The following is a 16,673-nucleotide window of genomic DNA, read 5'->3' as shown; positions in this document are numbered from 1 at the left end:
CCTGGCCTCTCTCTGTCTAGACCCCTCCTTGCCAGAGCTGGTCAGCTACTCTATGACCTGGAACCCATCTGGTTGGAACTGGTAAGCTGGTGGCTCTCAGAGCAGCCACACAGGCCCCGGAGAGGCCCCTCTCTGAGGGTGGGGGAAGCAGGACTTTTCGTCTGACTACGCCTGCTTATTGCTGTGACTCAGGACAGGCTGTGGACCTCAGGGCATCTCTGAGCAGAGCCGCTCAAACCTGACAAGATCACCCAGCAGCTTCCCCCTCTACCTACCAGTTAGACTCAAAGGTGATTCTTCCATGAGACAGACTGGTGTCTGGGAAGAAACTTGGCCTTGGGAGTCAGAGACCTCACACTGAATCCCTACTCTGTCTCTTCCTTGTGTCACCCCTTGGCAAGCTACTCAAACTCCCTGAGCCTCGGTTTCCACATCTGTCAAATGGGAATAACAGTAGTCTCTACCTCAGTGGGCTGTCGTGCGCATTACGCACATGCAGCTCTCGGCCCCACGGAAGGGCTACGGTTACCCTCCTTGGTGACAGCTCAGAAAGCTAGCAGGGACTGCTGCAGGCCAAAGACCCCTGCCCGAGTCCTGTTCACTGCTCTCCATCTCTGCCCCTTTCATCCTATGTCTGGTCTTTCCAGCGCTGAAATGGCTCTTCAAGTTATTTTAACAAGGAATAAAATATCTTCTGGGAAATCAGCAGAAGGATGGCCTTTGGAACACTCTCTGCATTGCATCTGTTCCTCAGGCTTGACCCAAGAATAACAGCTACACTATGCCAGCTTGACGGGCCTCTCTGGGCCTCTGGAAGGTCCTCCTGCTACTCTTGAGGTGTTTTCCAGCTCCTGATGCTTGCTCAAGCCTGGCGTGCGTGCGTGCATGTGTGTATCTGTGTGTCTGTGTGTGTCTGTGTGTCTGTGTGTGTCTGTGTAGGGGTAGAGCCTTGCTCATCTATCAGTTTTTTTTCTTTTAAGCCTCCCTGTTGATCCATGAGGGAGGCACAGATCTCTCTTGGAAGGTATTTTAAATGTAATGAATTTACTGAAAAAGATTGAGGGTGGGAATGGTGGCTGGAGGAGTGTTAACAGTCCAGATAGACCTGCTCTTGTGTCTCAGACTTAAGCACGCGCACACACCACCTGGAGATCTGATTCAGGAGGTCTGTGTTGAGGCCTGAGATTGTCTATTTCTGACCGGTGGTACCAATGCGGCTGGTCTGGGGTCCATTCCGTGAGCAGCTGTGCTAGGCCTGCTTGTTCTTCTAAGCTCTGTGGCCCCTGCGGTTTTCCACAGGTCGCTTGCCTCTGCTTTGTGCCCAGTCCCACACCACACCCTGGGCTCTTTTTCCCGAATTTCAATGCTTCCTCTCAACCTTTTCCTCACGCTATGCGGCCTGATTCAGGTTTCTGTAGCAACTACTCCCAAAGCTTGCTTCTGGCCCTCAGCTGGGTTTCCAAACTCAATTACTTTCTGAGAAATAAGGCTTTTTCATTTAATGATAATAAGAGCAATATTCACCCGTTACAGGAATCTTGGAAATTACTGAAAAATGTATGGGAGCAAATGAAAAGTTATCCAGAATCCTGTAGCCCTAAGAGAATTATTGATGAGTTTTTTTTTAACCATTTTTAAAATTTACAATGTTGTGTTAGTTTCAGGTATACAGCACGGGGATTCAGTTATATATCTATTCTTTTTCAGATTCTTTTCCATTATAGATTATTATAAGATATTGACTATAGTATAGTTCCCTGTGCTGTATATTGATGAGGTTTTGATTCACACCTTTCAGTCCCCTTTTTTTCTTGTGCATCTCTATATGTTAAAACTTAACTGAAATAATACAAAAGAAAGAAATTCGGACATTGCTATAGGCTCCTTTCCTGTTTTATGACTGGTTCTTTGAAAACATACAAAAATGACTCAATAACCCCTAGATACTGACAATTGCTATTGTTTGAGTCCTTAAGATGTGAGGCCATGGGGTAAATACCTGTTCGTTGTCTCAGTAAAATAATCCATCATTTGTTTAACTGGTTTTCTGTATAAATAATACTGTGATGAACATCTCTGTGCATACATTTTAATCTAGCTTTCTGATTATTTCTTTAGATCTGGAGTTGGCAAACTTTTGGTAAAGGGACAGATAACTATTTTAGGTTTGGTGGGCCATATAGTCTCTGCCATAACTACTCAACTCTCCGTTGTAGCACAAAAGCAACCATAAACTCTATAAACAAATGAGTGTGGATGTGTTCCAATACAATTTTATTTACAAAAACAGGTGGCAGGTTGGATGTGGTCCACAGACCATAGTTTGCCAACCTTCCTTTAGACTAGAATCAGTCAAGGGTGTGCAAATTTTTTTTCAATAAAAGGCAAAAAATGGATTTAGTTGTACCCAATACAGTTTCTGTCACTGCTGTTTCTTCTCCCCTCCCCTCCCCTCCCCTCCCCTCCCCTCCCCTCCCCCCCTCCCCTCCCCTCCCCTCCCCTCCCCTCCCCTCCCCCCCTCCCCTCCCCTCCCCTCCCCTCCCCCCTCCCCTCCCCTCCCCTCCCCCTCCCCTCCCCTCCCCTCCCCTCCCCCTCCCCTCCCCTCCCCTCCCCTCCCCCTCCCCTCCCCTCCCCTCCCCTCCCCTCCCCTCCCCCTCCCCTCCCCCTCCCCTCCCCCTCCCCTCCCCCTCCCCTCCCCCTCCCCTCCCCCCCTCCCCTCCCCCTCCCCTCCCCCTCCCCTCCCCCTCCCTCCCCTCCCCCTCCCCTCCCTCCCCTCCCTCCCCCTCCCCCCTCCCTTCCCTCTCCCCCCTCCCCTCCCCTCCCCCCTCCCCTCCCCTCCCCCTCCCCTCCCCCTCCCCTCCCCTCCCTCCCCTCCCTCCCCCTCCCCCCTCCCCTCCCTCCCCCTCCCCCCTCCCCTCCCTCCCCCTCCCCCCTCCCCTCCCACGCCCCTCCCCTCCCCTCTCCTCTCCTCTCCTCTGTTGTGGCCTCTTCCATTGCAGAGCACAGGCTCTGGACGCGCAGGCTCAGCGGCCATGACTCACGGGCGCAGCCGCTCCGCGGCATGTGGGATCCTCCCGGACCGGGGCATGAACCCACGTCCCCTGCATCGGCAGGTGGACTCTCAACCACTGTGCCACCAGGGAAGCCCCCTCCTCCTTTTTTCTTCTCTCTTTTTCCTCATTCTCCTTCCAACCTCTTAAGAATGTAAAAACCATTCTTAGCTTGTAGACCATACAAAAGCAGGCCTTTGTTGACCCCTGGACTAGATAAATGGATGTTGAATTCCTGATTCGGAAAGTATGAATGTTGAACAATCTCTTGATGAATGTGGCCTGGTTGCTTTCCAGAATGGTGGCAGTTCCAATCTAAACACCCCCATTGGCCGAGCAGGAAACTGTCCATCCTATTCTACCCTCGCTGCATCTAGAAGTTTTTTACTCAATCTTTGCTAATTCAGTAGATGAGAATATCTCCTAATTCACACTTGCTTTGATTACTAATAGGTTGAGCCTTTTTCCTCTGAATTATTCATCTGTATTTCCCATTCTGTAAATTTGGTTTTTTTGGTGGTCTTTGTCTTTTTATTTGGGATCTTATTGTTTTTCTTTATAATTTTTGCATGACTTCTCGACAAAGAGAGGATTTGAAGTGTTGTCCTGTTTGCTACAATGATTTTCCCCATTGTTTTCCTTTGCCTTTTCATTGTATCTATTATTATTTTGATGACTAGAAGTGCTTAATTTTTATTTCTCTTTTCCTTTGTGAGTTCCATTTCCTCTTTGAAACTTTCTCTTTTGGTTTTCTGAATGTCAGCTATCCCACTTTGCCCTCAGCCTCCTGATATCCCATAAACAGTTCAGGAATTCTGTGGAGAAATGTGTAAATTATAAACGCTTTCAGCTGAGTCTCACAGAAAATCTGATGAACAGTGGTTTAAGCCAGTGGTTCTCAAACTTTAGCACACATCAGAATCACCGGGGGACTTGGTAAAACTGATTGCAGGGCCTGCCTATAGAATTTCAGGTTCTTATAGGTCTGGGGTGGGGCCTGAGAATGTGCATTTCTAACATTCCCATATGGTGCTGATGCTGCTGGCCTGGGGCCCACTTTGAGAACCACTGGCTTAAACAATTGAGAGATTCAGTTACCTCGTAGAACAAAGAGTCCAGAAGAGTGTGGTCCCAGGGCTGGTTTAACAGCTCAGTGATGTCAGGTTCTAGGCCATGTCTTTACTTTCTATTGGTCTTTTCCTCAGGATTGCAAGATGGCTGCCATAGCTCCAGGCATTTCATATTTAACACCAGCATTCCAATCAGGAAGAAGGGGGAACATGGGAAAAAAACTTTCCTTTTGACAATGTTTGGCACCTTGCCACTTTGGCTATGTGTAGGCAAACATCTAGTAAGAAGAGAAGGTAGATTTGGGGTAGGAGATAGTCTCTGTCTTAAGTGCTTCCCTGCATTGGGTGGAAAAGTGCATAGTTCAGGCCCTTGGACCCTCAGCTGCAGGCCCAGTGAACTGTACTCTGTCTGGGTGTCTTTAGGGACCCAGAGTCAGGTCAGCTTGGCCTCCAAACTGGTTCTGATCTTGGCTTCACTGAAGTCATTGGACTCCTGCCTTGTTTCTGATACAGAGGCTGAACTGGCCCCTTGTTCTGGTATTTGGATGCTTTCTTGCCTGAATTCTTTGCTAAATAATTGGCCTGGCTCTCTCTAAGTTGGAAACCCTGCTTGCTTCTGCCAGTTCTTCTCCTAGTCAGGAGCTCCAAATTCCAATCTGGGACTGTGGAGCCTTACTACCTTTTGACAGGTCTCCCAAGTACCACCTGCCCGGATTCCCTGAAACACCCCACAGCCCGGCTGTCAAAGATCCTGAGAGCAGGGGACCCAAGCCTCTGAAGGCTTGCACGGATCGACTGGCTGCTACATTTTGCCTGTTGATCCAACTTTCTCTTATTGTCTATAGCTGGTGTTTGAATTATTCCCAACCTTCCTTGGAGGCCAGGGCTGGCTCCACCAGCACCACTGAGAGTGGAAACTGTGGGCAGGAAGTTCCTACATCAGACAATAGGAAATACCAAGAACTCAGAGGAGTGGGCTAAGGCAGTATCTGTAAGAAAATGCCAAGGTCCTGATGGAGGGGAGAATGAGGTAATCCTAACTCCAGAGGAGTCAAAGATGGCTTTTCTATTAGGACCCAAACTGGTTTAAACAAGATAACTAATTGGGAAGTCCAGGGGTAAGGCTGGCTTCAAGCATGGCTCATTGCTTGGGTTCAAATGGTATCACTAGAATTCAGTTATTCCCATCTTACTTACAGTCTGGTTTCCTCTGGGTTAATTTCTTTCAACTGGCTCTGCCCTCGTGTCACAAGATGGCTGCCAACAGCTCTGGGGGCTACATCCTTCCCATTTTCTTTCCAGAGGAGAAAGAGAAAATCAAAAGTCCCACAACTGAGCTTTGGTAGCCCTGATTGGCCTGATATGGGTCACTGTCCTTCCCTGAAAGCAACCGCTAGGGTCAGGGAAATGTGAGGTATGGATTAATTAAGGGTTGAGTCACAGGATTCAACCCTAGATGGGAGGGTAGAATCAATCCCACCCAAACCACATGGCCGAAAATGGGGCAAGCGTGCCCTCAAAGGATATTCAGGGGCACTGAAGTGGGGGAAGGTGGGAGTGGATGTGGAGAGGCAACCTACAGATGTTCATTCTAATTGGAGGTTGAACTTCCGGGGTGGGGGTCACAGCTGAAGATTTAAGGTGATGCCGGGGTCTTAAAGCATGCAAGGATTAAGGGATGGAGAGGAAGAGGTGCTTGATTGACCTCCAGGGAGGGCGTGTGTGACGGGGTCAGGCTGCTTAAAGGGCCAGGAACAGGTGGGCACCTGGCTGTGGTCCCTCTCCTCTCCTGTGTCTGCCCCAGTTTAGTCTGTAGGTCCAGTTCCAGGTCAGCAAGTTCCACATCTCAGCACCTCCCAGACTGCCCAACCTGCTGCAGTTAACTCTTCCAGGCCTGGGTTGAGATTGACTTCTTCCTACTCAAAGAACACATGATTCAATCAAACAGTATGCTTATTCTTTTGGCAATAAAAATGCCGTGTAGAACATTCATTGCCATTCCGGACAATGCCTCCTTCAAAAGCCCTTTGGGTTTACTGCCCTCATTATTCTCTGTAACTCAAATATAATTTGTCAGCCCCATGTGATATATTTCAGCTTGAGTGTAGTCCCAGAAAAAAAGTTTGTGGCCACAGATGCGTTTGAATGTTTTCTATCTTCAGAAGACAAAACTAATATAAAGCTAGTATTTTGTCCACATGGGGCCAAATCGAGTATCCGAGTTACAAATCGGTGTTCCCTCGGGTGCCTGCCGATCTGTACTGTCTCTGCTACCTTCATGGTCTTGGTCCCTTTTTTGTCCCTAATTATCATAGTCACCACTGTGTTTAGTCTTGAGAGCCTCCTATATCCTTTTGGAATCAATCAGAGAAAATTCAAGGGAAGTAAATAAATAACATGTGATTTGTTTTCCCTTATGTATTGGTTTTCTCAGCAGGGAAGGGGAAAATGTATAATTCAGACATAAACTTCGTCTGATTAAGATCAAATGAGGTTCTCTTACTTGTTCTCTTTTCTCTTTGCTCCTGCTTCTGCCTCCCTCCTCCCTCCCTCCCCTCCTTCCATTGTGAGAGAGTGTTTGAGCCTTTTACCGAGGGGTAGGAGAAACGTTGGGAGCTCAGAAGTGGCTGGTGGAACATGCCTGCTTCTCAACTTCCTCTGGGGTGGAAATTCATTTAAAACTTGCAGTTTCCAAAGTGACTGCCAAAGCCACAGCATTGGGCGGTGGGGCGGGGGGCACTGAGAGTCTCAAAAGACAGGCTGGAGCCAGGCAGTGGGGGTGGGGAGTGGACACGCCTTGCAGAGACCATCTTTTGAAAACATCCCCAAGGTGTGACAGAGAGTATCCATCTGAACTGATAAGAGTCCAGACCCCCGACTGCAGCCTTGAGTGGGTCTCAGCTTCCATCCTGTCACTGTCTCTACTAAAACCCACAGAAGTTTCCTATTTCCTTCTTCACTAAACCCAACCTCCTCTTCCTGACTTGTAAAACTCTCCTTAACCTGGGTGCATCCTTCATCTCTATCACCACCCAACCTGACTCTTTGCTTTAGTTCTCTTACCTCCCAAGACACGCAGAGTTTACGTCATTGGGTTGAGCAGAAGATCTGAACTTGAGTTCTCAGTCTACTTACTACCCTAGGATCTAAGGCAAGTCATGTGACCACTCTGCACCTTGGGTTCTCTTTAGGAAATGGAACCAGTGGCTATTTACTGAGTCCTGGAAGCTCTGCATCCATTTCCACCCATACTATCTCTTTGGTAGCCATACCCTAATTTTCCTCTGGAAACATCTCTGCCCCGTTTTTAGTCCATGAACCTCTGGGTGGAGTTAGTTCTGCTCCCTGTGTCAGGAGTAGAACCCACGATCCAGCGCAAAGCTGAGCAGTGTATCCCAAGTTTCCATGCCCCCTCATTGCCTCATGGGTGGGCAGGCGACCTAAGCTGGTCCAACCACAGTGAATCGCAGGAATTTTGCCGAGACCCAGACACTTGCTCTTTTCGTCTGAATTTGAATCTGGAAGGATGTGGTTGCAGCAGCCTGAGCTTGAGAATCAAGCCTGAAAGGGAGCCACCCTGGGGCTTCCCTGGTGGCGCAGTGGTTGAGAGTCCGCCTGCCGATGCAGGGGATGCGGGTTCGTGCCCCGGTCCGGGAGGATCCCACATGCCGTGGAGCGGCTGGGCCCGTGAGCCATGGCCGCTGAGCCTGTGCGTCCGGAGCCTGTGCTCCGCAACGGGAGAGGCCACAGCAGTGAGAGGCCCGCGTACCGCAAAAGAAATAAAAATAAATAAATGAATGAATGAATGAATGAATGGAGCCAGCCTTAGGGGTAGAGCTGAGCTTGGCGAGGAAAGAAACCTGGTCCCTGTTAGTGCTGGAGGACTGTTTTCCCATCTGGAATGGCCACTGCTTGGCTTTCTCCTCCTCTCTCTCTGTCCAAAGCCTTCCTGATGTTTCCTACCCCCCTTCCTTTCTTCTCTTCTTCCCCCACCCTTCTTTTGATTTGCCAAGAAAATCATGCTAAAATACACATAACATGAAATTTACCGATTTACCATTTTTAAGTGTACAGGTAAGTAGAATTAAGTACATTCACATTGTTGTGCAACCAATTTCCAGAACTTTTTCATCTTGCAAATCTGAAACTCTGTACCCGTTAAACAACTCCCCATTTCCCCATCCCCCAGCCCCTGGCAGCCACCATTCCACTTTCTGTCTCTATGAGTTTGGCTCCTCAAGTATATACTACCCCATATAAGTGGAACCAGACAACATTTGTCCTTTTATGTCTGGCTTATTTCAGTTAATACAGTGTCTTCAAGTTTCATCCATGTTGTAGGGTGTCAGAATTCTCTTCCTTTTTAAGGCTGAATAATATTCCACTGAATGGATATACCACATTTTGTTTATCCATTCATCCGTCAATGGATATTCAGGTTGTTTCCATGTTTTAGCTATTGTGAATAATGCTGCTATGAACGTGGGTATACCTCTTCAAGACCCTGCTTTCAGTTCTTTGGGTGTACACCCAGAAGCGGAATTGCTGCAACACATGGGGTTAGCGGTTTTACTTTTTGGAAGAACTGTCATATTTCCCACAGGGGGTAAACCATTTTATTGATACATTCCCACCCACAATGCACAGGGTTCCAATTTCTCCACATCCTTGTCAACACCCTACCCAGACTTCTTAGCCAGCATGAAGTTGCCTCCCCTGGGACTCTGATCACTGATCCCCGAAGCCTTCCTTTGTACCTACCACCCAGAACACCAGGGATGCTACACAATTCAACTCTAGGTTATCTGTGGGCCTCTGTGGTTTCTAGACTTTTTAGGTATTTGCAAGCAGAGCAAGACCTTCCTTGAGGTTCGGCATCTATGAACCTCTGGTTTATGGGACTGTTGTTTGCAGAGATTTTGTTTTTCAAGCAGCTAATTGTGTCTGGCACACAGAAGTCAGGTAGGGCCATGAAAACATCGTGGGGTTTAGATTCCAATCCTGGCGCTGCCCTGGATAGCTGTGTGACCTTGGCAAGTCACCCATGTTCTCTCAGCTTCTGTTCTTCAGCTCTAACGTGAGGCTGCATTATTTCCCACACAGGCCGGTGTATTTATTGAAATAACTGGTGCAGAGGCGCTAGGGCTATGGGAGTTCCCTCATGTGCCTTCCCAAAGCTGGTAGAGGCAAGTGTCACACAAGTGAGATACAGAGATCCTTGAGAGTCTGATACATTGGGTTTTGGAATATTTGCGGATAATTGGCATTCCTAGACAACTCCCGAGTTTGTTTCAGCCAATGGTACTGATCCAGGGGGGACCCAAGCTCCTAGTAAATGACTAAATAATTCAGCTAAGTTTTATCTTGACGTGACAATTGATACATCCAAATCCAACTCAAGTCCCACTGCAAATATCACCTCCTCCAAGAAGCCCTCCTTAGCCCCACAGCACCTGGACACATCTCCACGTTAGCTTGATTGGCTTATTTCCTTGATGGGAAGTGTCAGCCAGGATCCTCTTGTGCACTGAATGCAGCACATACTAGATGCTTAGTAAGCGTTTGTTGAATGAATGAACGACTGAATGATTAAGTTTCGATCTCATACAGGGAGGCTAAAGAAACAACCTGGAAGATTGTAGCAGGAGAGACACCCAGAAGGGAGCCTGGAGAGTCTACAGCAGACGCCCAGGATAATCGAAAGGCGCCCTGATTTCTCCGCTCAAATTCCAGCTCCCGGGATTACACAGCATAGCCAGTGGGCACGTGGGCTTGGAGTTAGATGTGGGTTCAACTCCTCTGCCACCTACTAACTGAATGAGTTTAAGCAAATTACTTAGCCTCACTGAGCCATCAGCGCGCAGCTCAGTTAGCTCTCGTTATGCCTTTGCTCAAGCCCCCACCTTCCCCGCCTGGCCCTTTGGGGCTGGCCTCTTCTCCAGGCTGCCTGCCATTTACACATCTGAGAAATATGCAGGCCAATGGAAACACACATCCTCCAATCTGCCCGCTCCTCACACAGGGGATTAAAATCTGTCTCATCTTCCCAGTTTGGAATGCTGAGTATTTGGTCAAGGATTCAGCTCCCCCTTTTTATGAGGCTCTAAGAAAACCCAAATTAAACCCTGATTTGTTTTTAAAGATCAGAATCCTTAATTTTTCAGCATTTGGCTCATTTTCCTTACAGGCTTAGAAAGCAACATTAAACAGATTCTGTTTCTTAGCACACTCTGCTTTTTCTTTGCTGTGTGTTAGAGGGGTTGGACAAAGCCCTCGAGATTTCCCGTAGTGCTTGCCGGGTGACCTTGGCCAAGCCTCCTTACTTCCCTGGCCTTCAGTTGTCATCTGTGGAATGAGGGGGCTAAGCCCCAAGGCTTGTGCACTCCTTGAGGGATCACTTAAAACTCCTGTATTTCAGATGGAGGCCCAGAGAGGGGAAGGAACTTACCAAAGGGCACACAGCTATTTAACATGCAGAACCAGCTCAGGGGTTCTGGTTTCTAGGTGAGCCCTCTACTTCCCTAGTAACTTCATTTTCTCTAAGAAAGAAATATGGGGCTGTCAACAACTCCTGCACAATTTCCAAGCGCCCTGCCTTTCTGGGTAGTGTTCAGTGGATTTCAGGATGACGTTGGTGTTTTCAGGGCTATTCAAAGCGAGGAAGGAAGAAAAACCCAGAAGTGGGGAAGTCAGGATGTGTTGGCGTGTTCTGTGCTTCGTTATTAGACGTACCGAAAAGAAAAATGTTCAGTTTAAACCAAAGTGATGTGCAAACCAGCAGCCATCATGATGTTTCCCCAGCTTCGGATAACTGCCCAATGTGGTGACACACTTTTCCAGTTTGCCTTGGACTGAAGGGTTTCTGAGGTGTGGGACTTTCAGTGCTAAAACCTGGAAAGTCCCAGGCAAACCAGGCTGACTTGGATGAATTGACCACTGTACTGGCTGGCTCGTCGGCAAAGAGAAAGACCTTCTAGTAGGGCGCTTTGGCTGGTCTGAGTAACGGGTCTGCCACTCCTATGCCATATGCAGCTTTGAGAGGGCCAAGCCCTCCAAGCCTCAATGTTCTCATCTGATAGTTGGGTTTAAATGAGATAATTAATTTAAATTGCCTACTTCAGTAACTGGCACAGAGCCATCACCCACTGAATGTTAAGCCTCTTCCTTCTAGGTGGGGAAAAAAACTCAGCTTTATTTTCTTTTTTCTTGGTAATCATTGTGAGGTTTTTTTTTTTTCCAGCTTTATTGAGGTATACTTGACGAATATAATCGTAAGGTATTTAAAGTGTACATCAAAAAAAAATTAAGCGTACATCATGGTGATATGATGTACGTATACGTTATGAGAGGATTCCCACCATTAATGAATACATCCATCACCTCACGTGTTTATCTTTTTTTGTATGAGAAAGGTTTTTTCTTTTTTAAATTCCAAGCATGTGGAACAAGAGGTTACAGATGATGTGTTTGAGGACGGATTTTACAAAATCATGTCGTATTTTCTCTAGGGTTGAGTATATTTGGGTCAATCACCACATGTCTTGTTGAATTCTTGGGCAAAACAACCATATTGTCCCTTCTTTGTCTTAAAATGTTTGCGAAAGTCGTGGATCAGCTTTGGCGTGTGAGAGGGAGCAGTGGCGTCCGGCCCTAAGCAGCTTGGCTGGTACAGTGAACAGAGAATGGTAATCGGCGCGAGACCTGGGGTAAAATCCCATCTCTGCCCCGCTTTGACTGCCGCGCTTGTCCTCCTCTGTATCAGGTAAACGGCCATCTGCACTTGGCAAGGTTTTCATGTGGCCTCTGTGAGAGCTGACGCTTGGTATCTCCTGGGAGCTTGTGAATATTTTAGTCCTGTCTTCTTGGGTTCCTGTCGTGGAGGCTCAGAGGGTCTCAGGGTCTTCCCTGTGCCATTCGAGGCTGGGTTAAAACAGGACTTGGAGTGCGTGTGTTGTCTGGGACGGGAAGCCAACTCTCACGGTAGAGAACAGATGATTTCCCCTTGGTCATCTGGAGATAAAGCCCAGACCTTTGGCTCCAGAGCCTAGGAACAACCGGGTCACTCTGTTGGCAGCTGGGTCCTGGATTTCAGTCCATCTAAATCAGTAAAGAAAAGGTCAGAGGCCCTGAAGATCAGGGTCAGCCATCCCACTGACCTCCCTGGCAGGTTGTCTCGGGACTGTTTCACATCTGAGAGCTCTTTATCTTCATTTCTTCCCAAGCCCTCAGTTGGGAGCTGTGGATGTCTGCAGGTTGTTTGGAGGGCCAGGGGTTGCCCCTCTGGCCTCTTCTCTTACCCTGCCAGCTTTGAGAGGCAGCAGGGTAGCTTAATAAATGGTTCATCAGCAGCTGTGGTCCTATGAATGTAGCCATCCCACTATGGCTGGACACTTAGGTGACTTCTGTTATAAGTAACATTGTGATGAACACTGAAAATGGGCCCAGGTAACCCTTCAGGGAAGTTGGCAAAGAGCGAGGCCATGCTTGCTCTACAGATGAGATTTCCCAAGAAGGAAAGTTGAACAATGTAAAGCAAATTTGAAAACATTTTGAAGGAAGTCTTCCTAAAATATATCTCACCTTTCCCTGCCTTAGCCAACAGAGCATACTGATGAGACCCTTTCTCTGGCATGGGGATCAATATTAGAGCCCTCAGTTATTACCCTACAGCACTGTGATTGCTGGTGCCTTTGATATGAAAAGTACTTCTGGAGTCAGGGGCCGAGAAGCAAGCAAAATCTCCTAACTCCACGCAAGGTGTGGCAGGAGTGACAAGCCCTACGTGCTTCAGCACAAGGTGGAAATAAACTTCAGCTCTGGCTCGGTGTCAGCAACCCCACACAACCCAGAGAGGGACAGTCTGTGATGCTGGCATCTTCTCTAGTCATTTTGGTTGTTATATTTTCAGCTTAGTAAATGCGATTATTCTGTTTGGTTCTTTTGCAAATCTGCCATGTCACTGTTTATAATGTCTAGTTTGGGGCCAGTCTTTTCAAGTTTGCTTTTACCTCTTTGAACATAGCAGGCATAGTTATTTTACGGTCCTGTCTTATTAATGCCAGGATCCAGGCTCCCTGTTGGTTTGTATCTCTTGTCTATTTTTTCTACCGGTTTTCACTCATGGTGTCTTGTCTCCTGTGCACTTGGTTATCTTTGTGTGAAGGATACGGGGTCGGAAGAAATTATTTGTAGAATGATGAATGATGGTCTTCCTCTGAAGAGGATTTTAAATTTCTTTGGCAGGTGCCTGGGGGCTCTAGAATCTGAGATAAACTTGATCTATGTTTGGGACTTTAGATTCCTGAGTTCCTCAAACGTCTTGAAGCAGGTGGTGGTCCTTGCAAGAGCTACTGGTCCACCCTTAGCTGGAGGATGTAGCCTTGTGGGATTTGTAAATTTTTCTACTTTTTTCCTGTACTTTCCAAAATTCTACATACTAATTATAGACATTGTTTTAAATTAGAACAAATAATCATGCAAACAAAAATAATGAGAGAGGCCATTCAGTCTCGGAGTTTCTACATGGGAAAGTGCCCAATTCTAGAGGAGATCCCAGTTATCTGAGTGTCAGTAGATAGACATGGTGGATTAGCACTGGCCCGAAGAAAGCAAAGATGCTAAATGAATTCCATACCTACTGAATTCCAGAATAGAAACCACAGAGGTCGCAGGCCCCTGCTCCCACTTGGTGACCTCAAGGCTTCCACCAAAGTACTTGTGTACATGGCATAAGTCTCCTCCCCTTTCCTCTCCACAAAGTCGCACAAGTAGCAGACATCACTGCTCAATCACAACACTTGATTTTGATCTTCCACGTGTTAGCAAAAACTTTAAATAGACCGATAATATGCAATACTTTGAATGGACTAGATTTTACTTGATTGGTCTCCTAATGCTTGATATTTAGGCTGCTTACATTTCCCCCTTATTACAAAATACTTATAATGAACATCTTTGTGTCTAGCTCTTTTTTTTTTTTTTTTGCGGTACGCGGGCCTCTCACTGTTGTGGCCTCTCCCGTTGCGGAACACAGGCTCCGGATGCGCAGGCGCAGCGGCCATGGCTCACTGGCCCAGCCGCTCCGCGGCATGTGGGATCTTCCCGGACCGGGGCACGAACCCGTGTCCCCTGCATCAGGAGGCGGACTCTCAACCACTGCGCCACCAGGGAAGCCGTATGTCTAGCTCTTTGACAGCATTTTTGAATGATTTCTTTGGCGGTAGATTCCTAACAATGGATCACAAGATATGAACATTTGTCAGGTTTTTGATATATATTGCCAAATTACTTTCTAGAAAGTGTATTCCAATTAATACGCCCACCAGGAGCATAGAGATCCTGCTATATTCCTTGCCACCACCAGATATATAATTAAAATAATTTGGGGGCTAATTTGGTAAAGGAAAAATGATAGCCTTTTGTTATTTAATTTGCATTTTGCACTATCTCTTTAATGCAATTCTCCTTTTGGTGAAATTACTTTTTATGCACGTAGCACCTCTTTGACAGACACAACTTTTAAAATGGGAGCAATTACTCCAGTGTCTAAGATTTCTCATTTTAGCATTTATTGAAAAAATATGTATACTGCATACTGCGCTATGTCAATACACCTACTGAGTCCTTCACAGCATCTTTCTTGGGTACCAGCTGCGTTCTCTCTATGAGCAAGGGGTGAAATCCCAAAGCAAGGAGAGTGCACTTGAAACCAGGACGATGATATAATAAGTGGAAAAAGGCAGAATCAGAACAGTATAATATGATTCCATTATGTTTCTAAAAAGTCATATATGCATTTAAAACAATTTTTAAAAAATTTATTTGGCTGTGTTGGGTCTTCATTGCTGTGTGCAGGCTTTCTCTAGTTGCAGCGAGCAGGGGCTACTCTTGGTTGTGGTGCACCAGCTTCTCATTGCGGTGGCTTCTCTTGTGGAGCACGGGCTCTAGGCTTGCAGGCTTCAGTAGTTGCAGCACACAGGCTCAGTAGTTGTAGCTCACGGGCTCTAGAGTGCAGGCTCAGTAGTTGTGGCACATGGGCTTAGTTGCTCTGTGGCATGTGGGATCTTCCCAGACCAGGGCTTGAACCCGTGTCCCCTGCATTGGCAGGCGGATTCTTAACCACTGCGCCACCAGGGAAGGCCCTAAAACAATTTTTATTGACGTTTAGTTGATTTACAATGTTTAAGGTGTACAGCACAGTGATTCAGTTATAGATACATACATATATATATTCTTTTTCAGACTCTTTTCCATTATAGGTTATTACCAGCTATTAAATACAGTTCACTGTGCTATACAGTAGGTCCTTGTTGTTTATCTATTTTATATATAGTAGTGTATATCTGTTAATCCCAAATTCCTAATTTATCTCTCCCCCTCCCTTTCCCCTTTGGTAAGCATTAGTTTGTCTTCTGTGTCTGTGAGTTTATTTCTGTTTTGTAAATAAGTTTATATCATTCTTTTTAGATTCCACATATAAGTGATATCATACGATATGTCTTTCTTTGTCTGACTTCACTTAGTATGAATCTCTAGGTCCATCCATGTTGCTGCGAATGGTATTATTTCATTCTTTTTTATGGCTGAGTAGTATTCTGTTGGATGTATGTACCACATCTTCTTTATCCATTCATCTGTCGATGGACATTTAGGTTGCTTCCCTGTGTTGGCTATTGTAAATAGTGCTGCAGTGAATATTGGTGTGTAAGTCATATGTGCATTTTAAAAAGCAACTGGAAGGACATAGCTCAAACCACTAACAGTGGTTTTCTATGTGGATTAGGATTTTGTGGGAATTTGACACTTTTATCATATAGCTTTTGCAGTACTTGATTTTTTAAAATAATGAGCAATTGTTACTTTTATAATCAGATAAAATAATAAAGGTATTTCTATTTTGAAAAAAAATAAGCTTGTTTTAGCAACTGGTTATGGATGAAAAAAATGCCATCCTGTCTTGATATCTCTAGGTCCCTCTTCTTCTCTCTCCCTTTGTAAATATATGTATAAATATAGAAAGATATTTGTATATATTTAAATTTTAATATTTTATATTATATGTTTATATATATTTTAAACCTAAGTCTAGAAAAAGAACCACTTGCGGCATTGATGCTTCTGCTCTGTGTAGCTCACGGGGACGACGGTGGTATCTGTCACTACAACTTCCGCACAGGGCAGATCAGAGCTGTTGCGTATATTGCAACTTGTGCCTGATTTTGAAACCAGTTTTTAGATGAGATCGAAAGAGAAAGTCACATTGTATGGAAGGCCGATTACCCCTCAGGACAACTTCTTGAGGCAGGTACTCTTGTCCTGGTATTTCGAGGAGAAACTGAGGCTCCAGAGGGTGAATTAACTTGGTCAGCAAGGCCTAGAAGCAAGCTGTGGAGTCAGGATTCAGATCCAAGCATGACTGCCTCCAAAGATTGCCCGCTTGACTACTGCACACGTGACTTCGTTAGGGGAGGCCAGAGGTTCTAAGGCCCTGCTCCCTGGAGCCAACACACGTGAAGGAGAAGTGGGGCTGGGGCCTGGCCCTGGCACGGCCCTT

Source organism: Grampus griseus, assembly GCF_964374135.1.
Source record: "Grampus griseus genome assembly, chromosome: 20".
Classification (NCBI taxonomy): Eukaryota; Metazoa; Chordata; class Mammalia; order Artiodactyla; family Delphinidae; genus Grampus; species Grampus griseus.
Note: the sequence above shows the minus strand (reverse complement) of the source record.